At 36.0% G+C, this 14,249-nt stretch overlaps 1 protein-coding gene across 5 annotated transcripts in view; it reads right to left on the reverse strand.

The window, feature by feature from the left end:
• LOC142325605 (uncharacterized) overlaps window positions 1–14,249 on the reverse strand; it is a 107,645-nt gene that overhangs the window by 86,292 nt on the left and 7,104 nt on the right. Inside the window, exon 1 of one of the 5 annotated variants that reach the window (XM_075367552.1) lies at window positions 2,287–2,387. The exons of the other annotated variants lie outside the window; for them this stretch is intronic. The gene's annotated coding sequence lies outside the window, so the exon portion shown is untranslated. Of the gene's footprint in view, window positions 1–2,286; window positions 2,388–14,249 lie in introns of those variants that run through there. 5 annotated transcript variants of the gene reach the window in all.

Raw genomic sequence — 14,249 nt, forward strand, 5'->3', positions numbered from 1 at the left:
TGTACAAAAGAGAAGTGATAAAGAAACTAAAAAAAGATTTGAATCTGGGCAACAATCCCGGTAGAAAATCTGTAATCAATATATAACACAGAATGGAGTTAATAAGGAATGTAATAATAATAGTATGAGACGTATCAAAAGTTGTAAAATTTAAAATGGATATAAGATTAAAAGATGGACAGATGAAGAATATAAGATATGTTGAAGGTAGGCTTGCATAAGCTGTGAAATCTTATAAGAAAAAATCGGCCGGTGCCAAATGAATTTATGCTATTTTTTTTGTTTTCTTTACTACTTTTAACTCAACAAATTACCACAAAGTTATTATCAAATTAAAAAGGCAGCTGTCATATTCCTCCTATTGTTTAAACTATTTAATTTCTTTCAAAATAATTTTTACGTCATTATTTGAAGGTTTGTATGTCTTTTGAATTTGATTTATATTTTTCTATTCAGGTGTAAACCGAAAAACAGGAACATCTTCAAAATGCAGTCTGGTAAATCACTTCTATTATTAGTCTGATAATTTTTAAACAACATACTATAATCATTTCTGGAATGGCTCTACTAGTCATCTTATTTGTCAATCACCACGGTTATTATCTTTTACAGTTCAGATAACAGATGGACAGAGAAGAGGTGTGAAGCCAGGTGCAGCTTCTGCATCATTCATGTAGCCAGATGTTAAATGAAGAAAAATTAAATTATAAATTAAATATAATCTTAACTAATATATTTGCAATAAATCGTAAAGACTATAGTACTTAAAACAAATTACTTTCAATAAAAAGCTATCCTTGGTAACAACTACCAGCTGTGTAAACATGAAATCAGAATTTGACCGTACATGGCCGTAGCTGTCAATGTAGTTAACAATTGAACCACGTAATTGGTGCCATTTTCTTTCTTTGACAGCTGACAAAGATTTTCAACACACAATAACAGCGTAGTTCTAATTAGCATTGAATATGTCAAGTTTTGTACCTACAAACTACGATTTGCAAACATCATTGATTTTATGTTACCATTTTAAAAAAATGCTGCAAAACTGCATCGAATGGTTTACAAAGCTTATGGTGAGCATGCTCTTGGTAAATTACAGTGTTTTGAGTGGTTTAAAAAAAAATCAAAGGCGGCGATTTTAACATGAGAAACGAAGAACGTTGAAGACCATCGAAAAAGTTTGAAGACAGCAAATTGCAAACTCTGTCGGATGAGGATTACGCTCAAACGCAATCAATTAAATGTAAAGTGAGAAGCCGTCTCCATATGTTTGAAAGCCACGGGAAAGATCCCAGAAGATGGGGAAATGGGTTCCACATGAACTGAATGAAAGACAGCAAGAAAACCGAAAAACCATTTGCGAAATGCTGCTCGCCGGGTACAAAAGAAAGTCATTTCTCCATCGAACTGTAACTGGTGATGAAAAGTGGATATATTTCGAGAATCCTAAGCGTAAAAGATCATGGGTAACTCGAGGCAAACCATCGACCTCGATTTCAAGACCAAGTCGCTATGGAAAGAAGACGATGCTCTGTTTGGTGGGATCAGAAGGGTGTGATCTATTATGAGCTGCTAAAACCTGGTGAAACTGTTAACACTGAACCCTACCGACAACAAATGATTGATTTGAGTCAAGCATTGCGTGAAAAACGACCAGAATATCAAAAAAGACAACACAAAGTGATTTTGCTTTATGTAATGCACCATCACAAACAGAAAATCCGGTCAAAGAAACGATTGAGGCCTTCAGCTCACTGAACAGACTTGGCTCCATCCAACTACTATTTATTTGCATCGATGGGACACACACTTGCTGAGCAGCGCTTCACTTCTTAAGAAAATGTATGAAAATGAATCAATGACTGGTTTGTATTTTTTATCATTTTCATACAATAAACATGTATTTTCTATACAAAAATTCCGGTTTCACATTTACACACCTGGTAGATTACCGGTCATTCGGGTGGTTAATTATGTGTAACTACATAATGCTGCATGGCAAAAGGGTAATTATTAAGTCTTTTATATATTTGTTTTGGGTAGTGTAGCACGCTTTACTTGCTTGTCCGATTCAATTATAAAACAGAAAGTTATTCGCACAACATATATCCATAATTGAAATAGAATATCCTTTTAAAAAAGATACCAGATAAGAAATACTTTAATCTTACCTACAGGAGTAAACATATACAGGAAGAAATTCCTCAAATTCATCGGTCATTAATTTGCTACCTTCTAAAATTTACCTCTAGGATAAATGTAAGAGCTTTTAAACTAACTTACCTTTACTAATTATTAGTATTTTGAGTTTCTAAATAGCTAAAAAAATAAAATTTGGCTTATTCATTTCAATCTCTAGATTCCTTAGGAACTTGAAGGAGTCTAGAAAAAAAAAGGAAAAATAATTTTTAATAAGTAAAGGGATAAATTAAAAGGGGCTGACAAGACCAGAAGAGTTAGAAATTTGAAATGCACATAGATGTTCCCCTTAGGAATGAACTATTACTAAGAAGGGATTTTCCTTACTCATAACTTAAGGGAATCAAAAAGCGTGCAATCTGATTTTTCAAAACCAATATGTCTCATTCCATTTGACATAAAACAATGAAAATATCAGACATGTTTACACCAAATTTAGTCATTTTTCTTTAAAACCACCCATTACATTAACATAAAAAGGTAGGGCAGAATTAAAATTAAAAATTGCTAAATCCCCCATCATATTTCTAATTAATGTCTTGACTTCTTTTTCTTAAGTCATTTTTTGTTTATTAGTAAACAAAAAATTATTATAATTAATATAGAATAACAAAACTGTTTGTTTAAAAAATTGCTCAAAAAAATATTTTCTTCTGCTCTAAAAAAAAAAATTAACTCGTGTTGCTAACAAAAATTTTAAGAAATATTAAAATGACTAAAAAAAATGTTTTGAATGACGAGAAAATGAGAAATTGATGACTATAATACATATTGTTATGAAACTTAAAGGGTAAATGTCTAAGCAAAATAAGCGTAAAGAAAATGGAAAATTTTGATAATTTTTCTTTGATTATCAAAATTTTCCAATTTCTTTATACTTGTACACAATTCTACTAGAATTGAAAAAAATCTGATTGTACCTTAGCAAATTAAAGGAGTTACGGGTGAGAATTAGTGCATTCATCTATTAAAAAATACTTAAAATGAATGCAGGTGGAAGATCAGTTTTTAAAAATAGCAAAGTACAAATGATGAAAGCTACTCTGTTCCTTAAACTAATCTTACAATGCTGGTTTAAGAAAATTTAAGCCATCTACACAGCAACTGTAGATTTGGAAAAGTATTAAAAAATGTAGAAGAATGAAACAAAATGTTAATATTTCAAAGAAAACTGAAATGAAATGCGGGAGAAAAAGACTTATATGTAATCTGTATAATAATCACAGCAATAAGTATAGAAGATGAAAAAAGGCAAGCTCTCAATCAGAAAGGAGTGAGACAAGGATACAGCCTGCGGCTTTTTAACAGTACCAGAATTAGTAATTTAGGAATTAAATGACAAATTGAAGAAATGTGTTAAGATTTACCAGTCTTAAGTTTTTGGCAGAAATAAAAAATTAATTGGAATAAATTGTGAATATGTCTTGGATTTATTGCTGTGAGAATTCAGTTTGAAGTTAAATAGGAGTTGAAAAGAGGGATGGTAATGAGGAAATAATTGTAACTGTTGAGTACAGTAATATCACACGTTATTGAATTTAGTTATTTAGGTAATAATATTGGAAAGGAAGATAGAGCAAAAGCAGACTGGCTATTTTGCACAAAAGAAGCCTGGTAGTATCTAATAAAGATCTAAAAATTAGAAATATTTTCTTATAAATATTATGGTAGAGTGCAGAACTATACGGTAGTGAAACTTAGTCAATAGTAAACAATTAAAAGCCTTTTAAAGTTGGTGTTACAAGAATTTCTTGTAACAGAATAGTATAGTATTTCTTGTGGCAGAAATACTATTAGAGATAAATTTTGTATTGGTGAGCCATACGTGGTAATCAAACTTTTTCTATAAAGATTTTTATTGAATATTTACAACATTATACACTTCATCTCCTTCCCATTGTTCACGCTCTCCCTTTCTTCTTCAAGCAGCAGCTACAGAATGACTTTTTGAATTAAATTTCAAACCATTCTATGAATTTTCTTTTACATTTTCTAGTCTTGAAAATCTGACTTTTAATTTTCAAAATAAAAAGTGTCAGCAGAGTCTAGATCAGATGAGTACGGTGGTTGAGGTAAGACAAGTAAATACAAAACTCAAATTATCAGTAACATGTGGGCTTGCGCACTGCCATGGTGAAGGTGCTATAAGTTGTCATAGTGTACTAGTCTTCCTTACACTTTTGCAGATATGTCTGATGACTTCTAGGAGATGCTGGTGGTGACCTATCTGCCCTGCAGTTAGATACTCATAATGAACAAGAACTTCAATATAAAAAAAGGCCTGTCAACATAACGTTTGTGTCGAAGTGACTTCTACAAGCCATTTTTAATCTATATGACAATTTTCTGACCCGCTGCGATGACTGTGATTTTGTTTCCGCAACTTAGCCACACACAAATAGCTTCATCAACAGGAAAGTTTCATCATCATTTGCATGATTTAATAATTCCTGACAAATCACTCTATGATTATCTTTCTATACTTATGTCAAACGTTTCAGAATGAACTTGGCGGCAACATAATGGATTCTTAATTTTTTGATTAGAATTTCATTAAATGAACATGAAATAGAAGCTCAGAAAGTCCTCTAGTTAGCCTCTTGAATCATTTTTGTTTTGATAAAGGTTTTGCCAAGCTTAAGGCTTGTTCATTACAAAAATCTTCAAAGAAGGCACGAACAATAATAACTTCATATGAATGCTACATAAAAACTAAATGTTGCAGACACACAAAGTGATGGCGTAATTGTTCATTAGTTCCTATAATATGTAATGATGCTAACTGCACATCTAAAAATACCTCTTTAAGCACCAAATAGATCTTTTGTTACCTATTATTAAAATATATTAATTATCTTTAAATAATTAAACATTTTTAATAATATTTTATATTATAGCTTATTTGTCTAACATATAGATAAAAATCAGATGTGGACAGCACATGACTTCCTTGTACGCCTATTAAATTACATATATACATTTTTTTAAATAAAAAGTTATGTAAAATTTTATTTTTGATATTTTTTCATATATATATTTTTTTTTAATTGTTATTATTGATTTATTATTTACCGAAATTTTTTTTTTACAATCCAAAGTTAATAATTATTAATAAATCAATATGTTTAAATTAAAAAAAAAAGGTAAAAAAAAAGAAGGTAAGTCATTCGAACCGATGTGCCTTCCCATATCCAAAAAATCCCTTTTGGCATGCCAGAAGGCGGAGGAAGTAGATTTACTGGTGCTATGTAGGGGGATAAAAAAGATTACCACCTTAAAGTTAAGAAAAACATCAAATTTACTTAATACGACAATGGTTGCATGTGAAAAAAAGTTTCACATGTTTAGCATACGACAAGCCCCATCTTACAATTCCAGCAACATTTTGGTCACCCCTTGACATAAGGGGGTGATCATATCAAAAATTGTTTCAGACAGAAGTACTAGGTAATGTTTAGAGGACTAACAACTACTTTAAACAGATTCAATACTGTGTCTATAAATGTTGGTATAATTTTATTTTTATCTTCGAAACCCCATTTTTTCCACCCGCTCGGCCAATGGTTGATAATATTAAAAAACTTTACTTTAGATAAGCTTTAGGCCCTTATGGCAAAAAATAGTAGGAACTTTACACGAATTTGATATTTTACTTAATATGAAAGTTATAGCAATATTTCATTTTTTTTTTTAAAAAAGCACCCCAAGATCTGACTTTGCACATTAATGAACTTGACTGAGATTTTAGGTGGTTATATTTTATGTATTAATTTGAAAGTGACTTGCGCAAACTTACGGCAGTTATCATGCCCAAAATAAAGTGAAATATATATATAAATGTATATATAAACATTTGAACTCACAATGGTTTTTGGGGTCTGGAGGTTGCAAAACGCGAAGATATGTTGAAATTTTCCAGAAGTCGAATCAAGGTTCTCATTACAATTGGTAGCTTTCTTATGAAATCTACCTAATATTTCATCAATTAAAATTTTATTTGGCTATAACTCTGGAACCAATGAAAATAAGTACCACTTTTGACATATTGTTGAAATGCTCTCAATGACAGCTTATTACAAGAGTTAAGTAAAAAAGATCAAAATTAAAATTTTTTTGGATTTTGGGCTTTTTTGGACACTGCTGGTTCAGTCGATTGCAATCAAAAGGGGAGGTGCACAACTAGATGTTACAACAATTCTAAATCCAAAATTTCAAATTCTACAGCTAATTGCTTTTGAGTTATACAAGATACACACATACATAGACATCACGCCGAAACTGGTCAAAATGTCTATTTCCATTGAAATCTGAAAACCAAAATTTTATGTGATCACATTACTTCCTTTACTTCGTAAAAGGAAGTAATAATGGTAAGTTAACTCCAACCTTTTTCAAGGAATGTGTATTACTCTGTTGTGCGTTTAATTTCTTCCTTATTGTGGAGAAGATAATGTCATCAAAAGTATAAAGGAGACAATAATGTAAAACAAATTTACGCAAGCTACCATTACTAAACACCTTGCAAGCAAGGTTGTAATGCTTTACCGATGACTCATTGACTTTTGATTTCAAAAACACGAATATTAGTTAATTCTGAGCAATTACTTGATCAACTTCAATTTTTTTCATACTTTGACATACTGTAGTAGACATGTAAACAAGTGCCCTATGCACTTTTCAGTATTCGATGCATTTGCAGGTAGATTCAGTAAAATACTTTGTTACTATGTTAAATCATATTTTATTACGCATAATTCATATTTAGATAATTAGAAACTGAAGTAACCTTTTAATATATTTTAGTTTAACATCTTTTTTAGGTAATTAATTATATCTTTGAACTGATCAGTAACACATTTAAAAACAAAAAAAAAAAAACTTAACAATAGCACTTTATAAGTAAAATAATATATTATAACAGCTGCTGAACTCAACTTTAATTAGCATAATTGTATAGTTCATATAAGAAAGAAGAAATTACTTACATAGATTGTTTATTGTAAGAAAGGATGATTATGAAACTGAACATAACTGCCTGTCAAAAATCCTGAGGATTTTTCCGTCATAAATTTAAATAAGAGTTTTAATAATCTTCATTTGTAATCATGACAAGTTTAACAACATAAATATAAATATGTAACATGCAAAGTAAGATGATTTAAGACTCTGTATAATAACATAATAACTATAAGATAATAATATGAAATAATGATTCCTTATACAATATATCAGCAAAAGAAAAAAAGAAAAATATTATTACACGTATCATTTACAGTTACATTATTGAATTAATAAACTGAATTATGATCACTCTGTTATACATAAGTACACACAGTAATGAACAATAATAACAATTATAGAGCTTAGATGCAATAAATTGCTTTTAGAAATAATTGATTTATAACAAACAAATGTGGTGCTATAGGAGAATGTTAAAAATCAGATGGGTGGATAAAGTGACAAATGAAGAGGTATTGCGGCAAATAGATGAAGAAAGAAGCATTTGGAAAAATGTAGTTAAAAGAAGAGACAGACTTATAGGCCACATACTAAGGCATCCTGGAATAGTCGCTTTAATATTGGAAGGACAGGTAGAAGGGAAAAATTGTGTAGGCAGGCCACGTTTGGAGTATGTAAAACAAATTGTTGGGGATGTAGGATGTAGAGGGTATACTGAAATGAAACGACTAGCACTAGATAGGGAATCTTGGAGAGCTGCATCAAACCAGTCAAATGACTGAAGACAAAAAAAAAAAAAAAAAAAAAAAAAAAACAAACAAATGTATACACTATTTTAATATTGTTTCTAGAAAATTGGGTAACCTATAACGTACCTGTATCTGTTTATTGTATTCATACTTGATTAAAATATTTATATCTGCTTAATATATTTATACATTTTTAATGTACACCGTGTTGTCACATGCTTAATATGCACTGGGTGGATTTCTTATAATACTGTTTGTGATGCTTTATTTTGTATGTATATTTATGTTGTACGTTTGTATGTATATCTCAGTCTATAAAAAGTAAGAGCGGTATGAATATAGTGAATGGTTATATTGATATTGATATGTATCTAGTTTGTAATAAATTAACAGATTAAATCATAACATGAGATTACAAATTATAACATGAAACCATAATATAATGTATTAAATGAAACAATTTTGAAATATTATCGTTTAAATTATCTAAATATTTATTTACATAATAAAATTTATGTTAATCCTTGAAGGTTGGTAAAAAAACATAATTTATGTACAGGTCTTTTTATTGACCCATTAGATGTTTGTAATTCTACAACTTTTCACTAAATTGTCACAATCCAGATTAACCTGAGTTATAACTCCATGGTTCCAATGCATGGGTGGAGTATTTTCATTGGTGATCTGGACTAGATCTTCAACTGAAAGGTTACGGCTGGAAAAACCCCATTTATTGCATTGTTGAATATAATGTAGATAGAATGGCGGATTTCAATATTTCTCCATACAGATCGCAGAGCCTGGACAATGTCCTTTGTTGCTGTATCTTTCTATTATCAAGCGGGTTTCATCGGTTATTTAGTGGTGGTTATAAATTTTAAGTTTTATTTATGACGGATTTAGTAATTTGCATTCCTATCTATATGGACCAGCGTGAAATTTATTTACTGGTTCTGACTGTGGGAGACAAGCTTTTGAGCCTAGTAATCCTGACGAGATTCCCCTTCAGTCCATCCACTGAAGTCCTTTCGGTACCAGCACCTATGGGCTAGCAGGAATACACGCCTACCAAGGCCCTAGTTATTTGCAGGGAGAAATGCGCCCTGTTCTCCGGAGGGAGTTGCATATGTTGACTAAATGAAATTGTGGTCTCTTTGTAGGGCGGTGTGGGGTGTTGTTTAGGTTTTTATAGTTTTAACAAAATTTAATTATGAAAACTGTCACTTTCGCGGCCGGAATTTTCGGGCGGTTTCATTTATGGGTTACGCGATATAGAGGCTCCTGAGCCTGGTTTGTCATTTTTTGACTCTCGTACCGCCTCTTCACGGTGGTTCGTTTAATACGGAATGAGGTAATTTTCTTATACTCTGTAGAGTGCAGTCTTCTCGGCAGATGTCCGGGAGATGGCCATGGACACGGCCGCTCTCCCAAACAGTCTGCGTGCCTGCGCCATCCCCCACTTGGATACGGTGTGTAGTCCCGCATCGTAGCGAAGAGTGACATTTCTGACGAATCATGGTGCTCCAAATATCGTCCGCAATGCTATGTTTTGGACGGCTTCTAATTTCTTTTGAAGCGTGGAGTTCAACAAAGTTCCTCATGCCGGGTAAGCATATGTTAGAATCGGCAGGAAGTGAGTGTAGCCGAAAAATGAGCAATTTGGTCGCCAGTGGATATGGACTGGCACTGTTCAATACTGGGTATAGTGAGGCCCTGACGGCCTTTGCCCTTTGGGTCACATATTTAACATGCACTCCTAAGATAAGCCATTTATCCAGGACTACTCCCAGGTACTTGACTGTTTTCCCAAAGGGGATTTTCTCTCCTGAGATTTCCAGCTGCCTGGCTGGAGCACGTGTCTTGTATGTGAATATCACTGCCACCGATTTTTCACCGTTGACCTTGATTGTCCACATACCGAGCCACGGCTCTACTAGATCCATTTGCTTTGCAGTGTCTCGATCGCGTAATCTACACTTCTGAATTCATAATAATATGCCGTGTCGTCTGCGTATAGCTGTTTTGACTCCTTCCGACAGCAGCATATAGTTGGGGTAGGCCGTGTACAAGAACGGCGAAAGCACTGCTGCTTGGAGGACTCCAGCGGCTATGTCTCTGGTGGAGGAGATTGTTACTCCTGCGCGTACAACAAATTGTCTGTTTAGTAAATAAGACCGTATCAATCTGACATATTAACAGGGAATTGTCGTATGTGCGAGTTTATACAGCAAACCGCTATGCCAAACTCAAAGGCTAAAGCCTTTGACAAAAACGGTCTCAGTTACTGCTTTTCTATTTAGGTCTCCGACAAGACTGTCGATTATTTTAACCAGTTGGAGGGTCGTCGAGTGGCCCTCCCAGAACCTAAATTGCTCAGGCCGTACTTCTTTTCCCAAATGTCGCCAAGTCTCTCCAGGAAAATACTTTCGAATAGCTTTGACAACACTGGTAATAAGGAGATCGGCCTGTAATTCTGGGGAAAGAGCAGACTTTTCCCAAGTTTGGGTAGGCATACCACCTTTGTAGTTTTCCAGCAATTCGGAAAATATCCAACGTACAAAATTGACGTGAATATTGTGGTTAAGGTCGCTATAATAGGGGGTGGAACAATCCGGAATGCGCGGGCACCGATCCCGTCAACGCCCAGAGCTTTGTGGCAATCAAAGCCACAAGCCCGGGGCTTGTGGCTTTGATTGCAGCGGAAACCTCCGCTCAGTGACTTGGTCTATTTCTAGTGGGGCGTCCTCCACTAGTGCAAAATGATCTACGAGGAAGAACACCACCTCGGTTGTGAGGTCGTCGTTCGTGGTAGGAGGGGGAGCGAGGGGTTGGAGTAAATTGGTTCTCCAGGGTGTCTGCGACAACCTTCGCCCTGTCCGCCTCCGAATATGCCAGGACTCGTTGTCCCACAACCGGGTGACGAGGCTTCTTTCATTCTCGTAGTTTTTTGTTTAGCCTGAACACCGAGGAGTGGTCGTCTGAAACCGAGGCGAGGTATTCGTTCCACGAATCCTCTCTATGTTGTGCCAGCAGCTGTTTCACTCTGTCCGTTTGAATATAAAAAGCCCTTTTATCATCGGAGGACAGGGTGTTTCGGTATCTCCTCCTCAGTCGGCGCTTTTCTGCTGTAGCGTCAGAGGCGTGAGGTGGGAGATTATTACGGATAAGCCTCGTGGTCTTTTCCGTAGAGCTGTTTGACAGAGCCTCGGTCATTGACGATGTGACGCGTTCGACCGTGTCATCGATTTCCTCCGGTGTGGTCAGGAGTTCAGGATGCGCTGGCCTGTAATCCCTTCGAGAGTTTCATAGAACCTCTACCAATTCACTGACCTTCAGGGTATAGTCGGGGGGTCTCGGCCGCCCCCTGCTTGGCCCAACTCCAATTAGACAGGGGAATGGTCTGAGCTGAGGACTTCTATCGTTTCAATCATGACCGGAGTTGTTACGGCGTTCATAATTGCAATGTCGAGTACATCAGGTCTCGATCTGCCCGTTCGATGAACGAAGGTGGGAACCTCGGAGCCTATGACGACTAACCGGTATGCTCGTGTTCTTTCGTATAGCAACCTGCCATTTACACTTGTCAGATTGCTATTCCAAGACTCGTGCTTAGCGTTGAAGTCGCCTGTGTGTATCGTGGGCCCATCCCAATTTTCTAGCACGGCATTTAGATCTGCGCTGGGTACCGCTGAGTTTGGTTTATTATAAGCCGAAATCAGCCGATACACCGTGCCTAGATGCTTCACATGTATACAAGTCTGCTCCATCACGTTAGTGTGGAGGTCGAGCCGCGTGTGTATATGGTGTCTTTGGACTAAAATTGCGGTTCCGCCGCTGGCAGGGCGTCTGGGTCGTATTGGCCTATCCGACCTATACGTAAAGAAATTCCGAATGGTCAGTTGTTTGTTCGCGTTGATATACGTCCCAGACAACAGTGTCACGTCTATTATAGATCCTCGGCCCGACCGTAAAGTTCTGCCGTCTTACCTACTACTGAAATAGCGTTCCACTGTAGCAGTCTGAGAGTTTGCCTAACCATACCTAGATAGCAGGTTCATGAGACACTCTATGATGGACTGAATACAGTCCTTCAGAGATTTTGCTTGGAGCAGGCGGGGCAATATTGCTAGAATTTCCGGTAGGACATCCTTAATGTCACTTATGACAAGAAATCCGTACCGGAACTCTCCTCCGTGGGTGCGGTTATATTTATTTTGCCGCTGGAGAAGCCGGGAGTCGTTAACACCTTTTTGGTGGGGCGTGAGGCTTCTGTGAGCTTGGTGTGTTTGCCAGAAGTCGCGGGTTTGGCACCCGCCCTCTTTGATTTTGCCGATTGTTCGACTGCCTTTTTTTCCTGCGGAGCAGGCTCTCGCAGGTTTGTTCCTTTTTGCCTCCACCTTTCTTGTAACTACTGCCGGTTTAAGCTTTGGTGGTGTGGGGGTAGGTGATTCCCCTTTTTCAACCGTCACCGTTGCCGACGGTAAAACTGCCTGCGGCTGGGGGCTCGGTGTTCCTCCTCCGGCAACTCGTGCCCCGCTAAGTCTGTCAATAACGGCGGACGTTTTCTGGTGCCCTTTTGCTTGTTCAGCTGCTCCCTATAATAAGGACACCCCCTGTAACTGGCCGGGTGGGGTCCCTTACAGTTTACATACGATACATACGAGGCAGGCTCCTCGCGCGGCTTCAGACATGTCGCCGTGTCGTGGTCTCCACCACATTTCACGCAGAGCTGCCAGCGTTGGCCACTCCTTAGGGCAGTCCAACATGACAGAAGGGATTTTCTCCCGCCTAGTGACCGGAGGTTGCGAGGAATTTCCATCGCTAACCTCCATGGTGGCAGCTGCCGTTTCAGAGCTGCCCCTCGTAGTGTTCGGCTCCTCGGATGGTTTATCACCCGTGGTTACCGACCTACGCTTTAAACGTTTTCAAAGATGTGAGAGGGCATCCAATGAGAAAATGTCCTGGAGAAAGCGGTACTGATCTCTATGGTCTGTGGAAATAGCAAAAATAGGGCAAGAATTAAGACAAGCCTCATCTATGTCAACACTGTATAACATTTCTCAATGTTGAGAATTGTTTTTCCTAATACATGACGTATATGATATTTGATAACTTTGATTGCACTTTCCCATAAACCACCAAAACGAGACTGAGGAATAAATGACCAAATAATTCCTTGTGATGTTGAAAAGGTTTGAATATCTGATTTAAATCTGTCTGAGCTTAAAAGGTGATACAAGTTGTACAAAATATTTTTAGCAGAATGAAACTTAGCACCGTTATCAGAAAATATTTTAGTAGGTATACCTTTATGTGAAATGAATCTGTTGAAAGCGGAAATAAGTCATCAGAAACTAATTCTAAATGAACAGCCTAGTGGCTAAACATATAAAAAGTGCTATGTAAGCCTTACTCAATATTTTAGATCTCTGCCCGCCCGCCATGAGTTATAATTGGGCCACTATAATCTACTGCGCACGAGCAAAACATTCGGGAAGGAATCACTTTATCAGGCGGTAATTGACCAAGTTGTTGAGATCGAGTTCTTACATCAAATCTAAAACAAGTTAAAGACTTATGAATGATTGACGAAATGATTCTCTATGTATTAATTATCCAGTACCTCTGTCGCAACAAAATATGTTAATTGTACACCAGAATGTAAGAGTCTTAAGTGCTCAGAGTTGATAATTAATCCAGTACCTCTGTCGCAACGAAATATGTTAATTGTACACCAGAATGTAAGAGTCTTAAGTGCTCAGAGTTGATAATTAATTTTGTAATGTACACACTTGAATATAACATGATAGGATGTTTAATGTGATATTGTAAGAGTGAAAGTTGAAGTCTGCCTCCTACACGGATTAAAACTAAATCATCCAAAAATGGATCTAGTGAACTAAACTTAATTTGTTTATCAATGACCTGATTGTTTGTAAGATTCTTTACGTCATTATTGAAATGCATGGACTGTGATTGATGTATAAAAAAGTAAAAAGTATGGTCTAATTCTTTAATGAATGCAAAGTACTAAAGTTACGTTTAGACAGTTTTGATTTAGAGAAGAAGACTGTAATAGCCAAGTAGGACCATGCCACCACAGTGAAATATCATGTAACTTGCTTAGTGAGCAACCTCTAGACAACAAGTCTGCTTTATTATCAGAGGATTTGATATAATGCCAATTGGTAATTGAAGTAACAGTGAAAGTCATTGTATTATTGTCATTGTATTATATATTATATAATGGTTTGGGTAATGTTTTGTCCCGGTCAATTTTGAGTTGCCATAATGATTGTTAAACTGTTTGTATGAAAATATAGTAGGACCATTGATTCC

This window comes from Lycorma delicatula, chromosome 5 (assembly GCF_047948215.1).
Source record: "Lycorma delicatula isolate Av1 chromosome 5, ASM4794821v1, whole genome shotgun sequence".
NCBI lineage: Eukaryota > Metazoa > Arthropoda > Insecta > Hemiptera > Fulgoridae > Lycorma > Lycorma delicatula.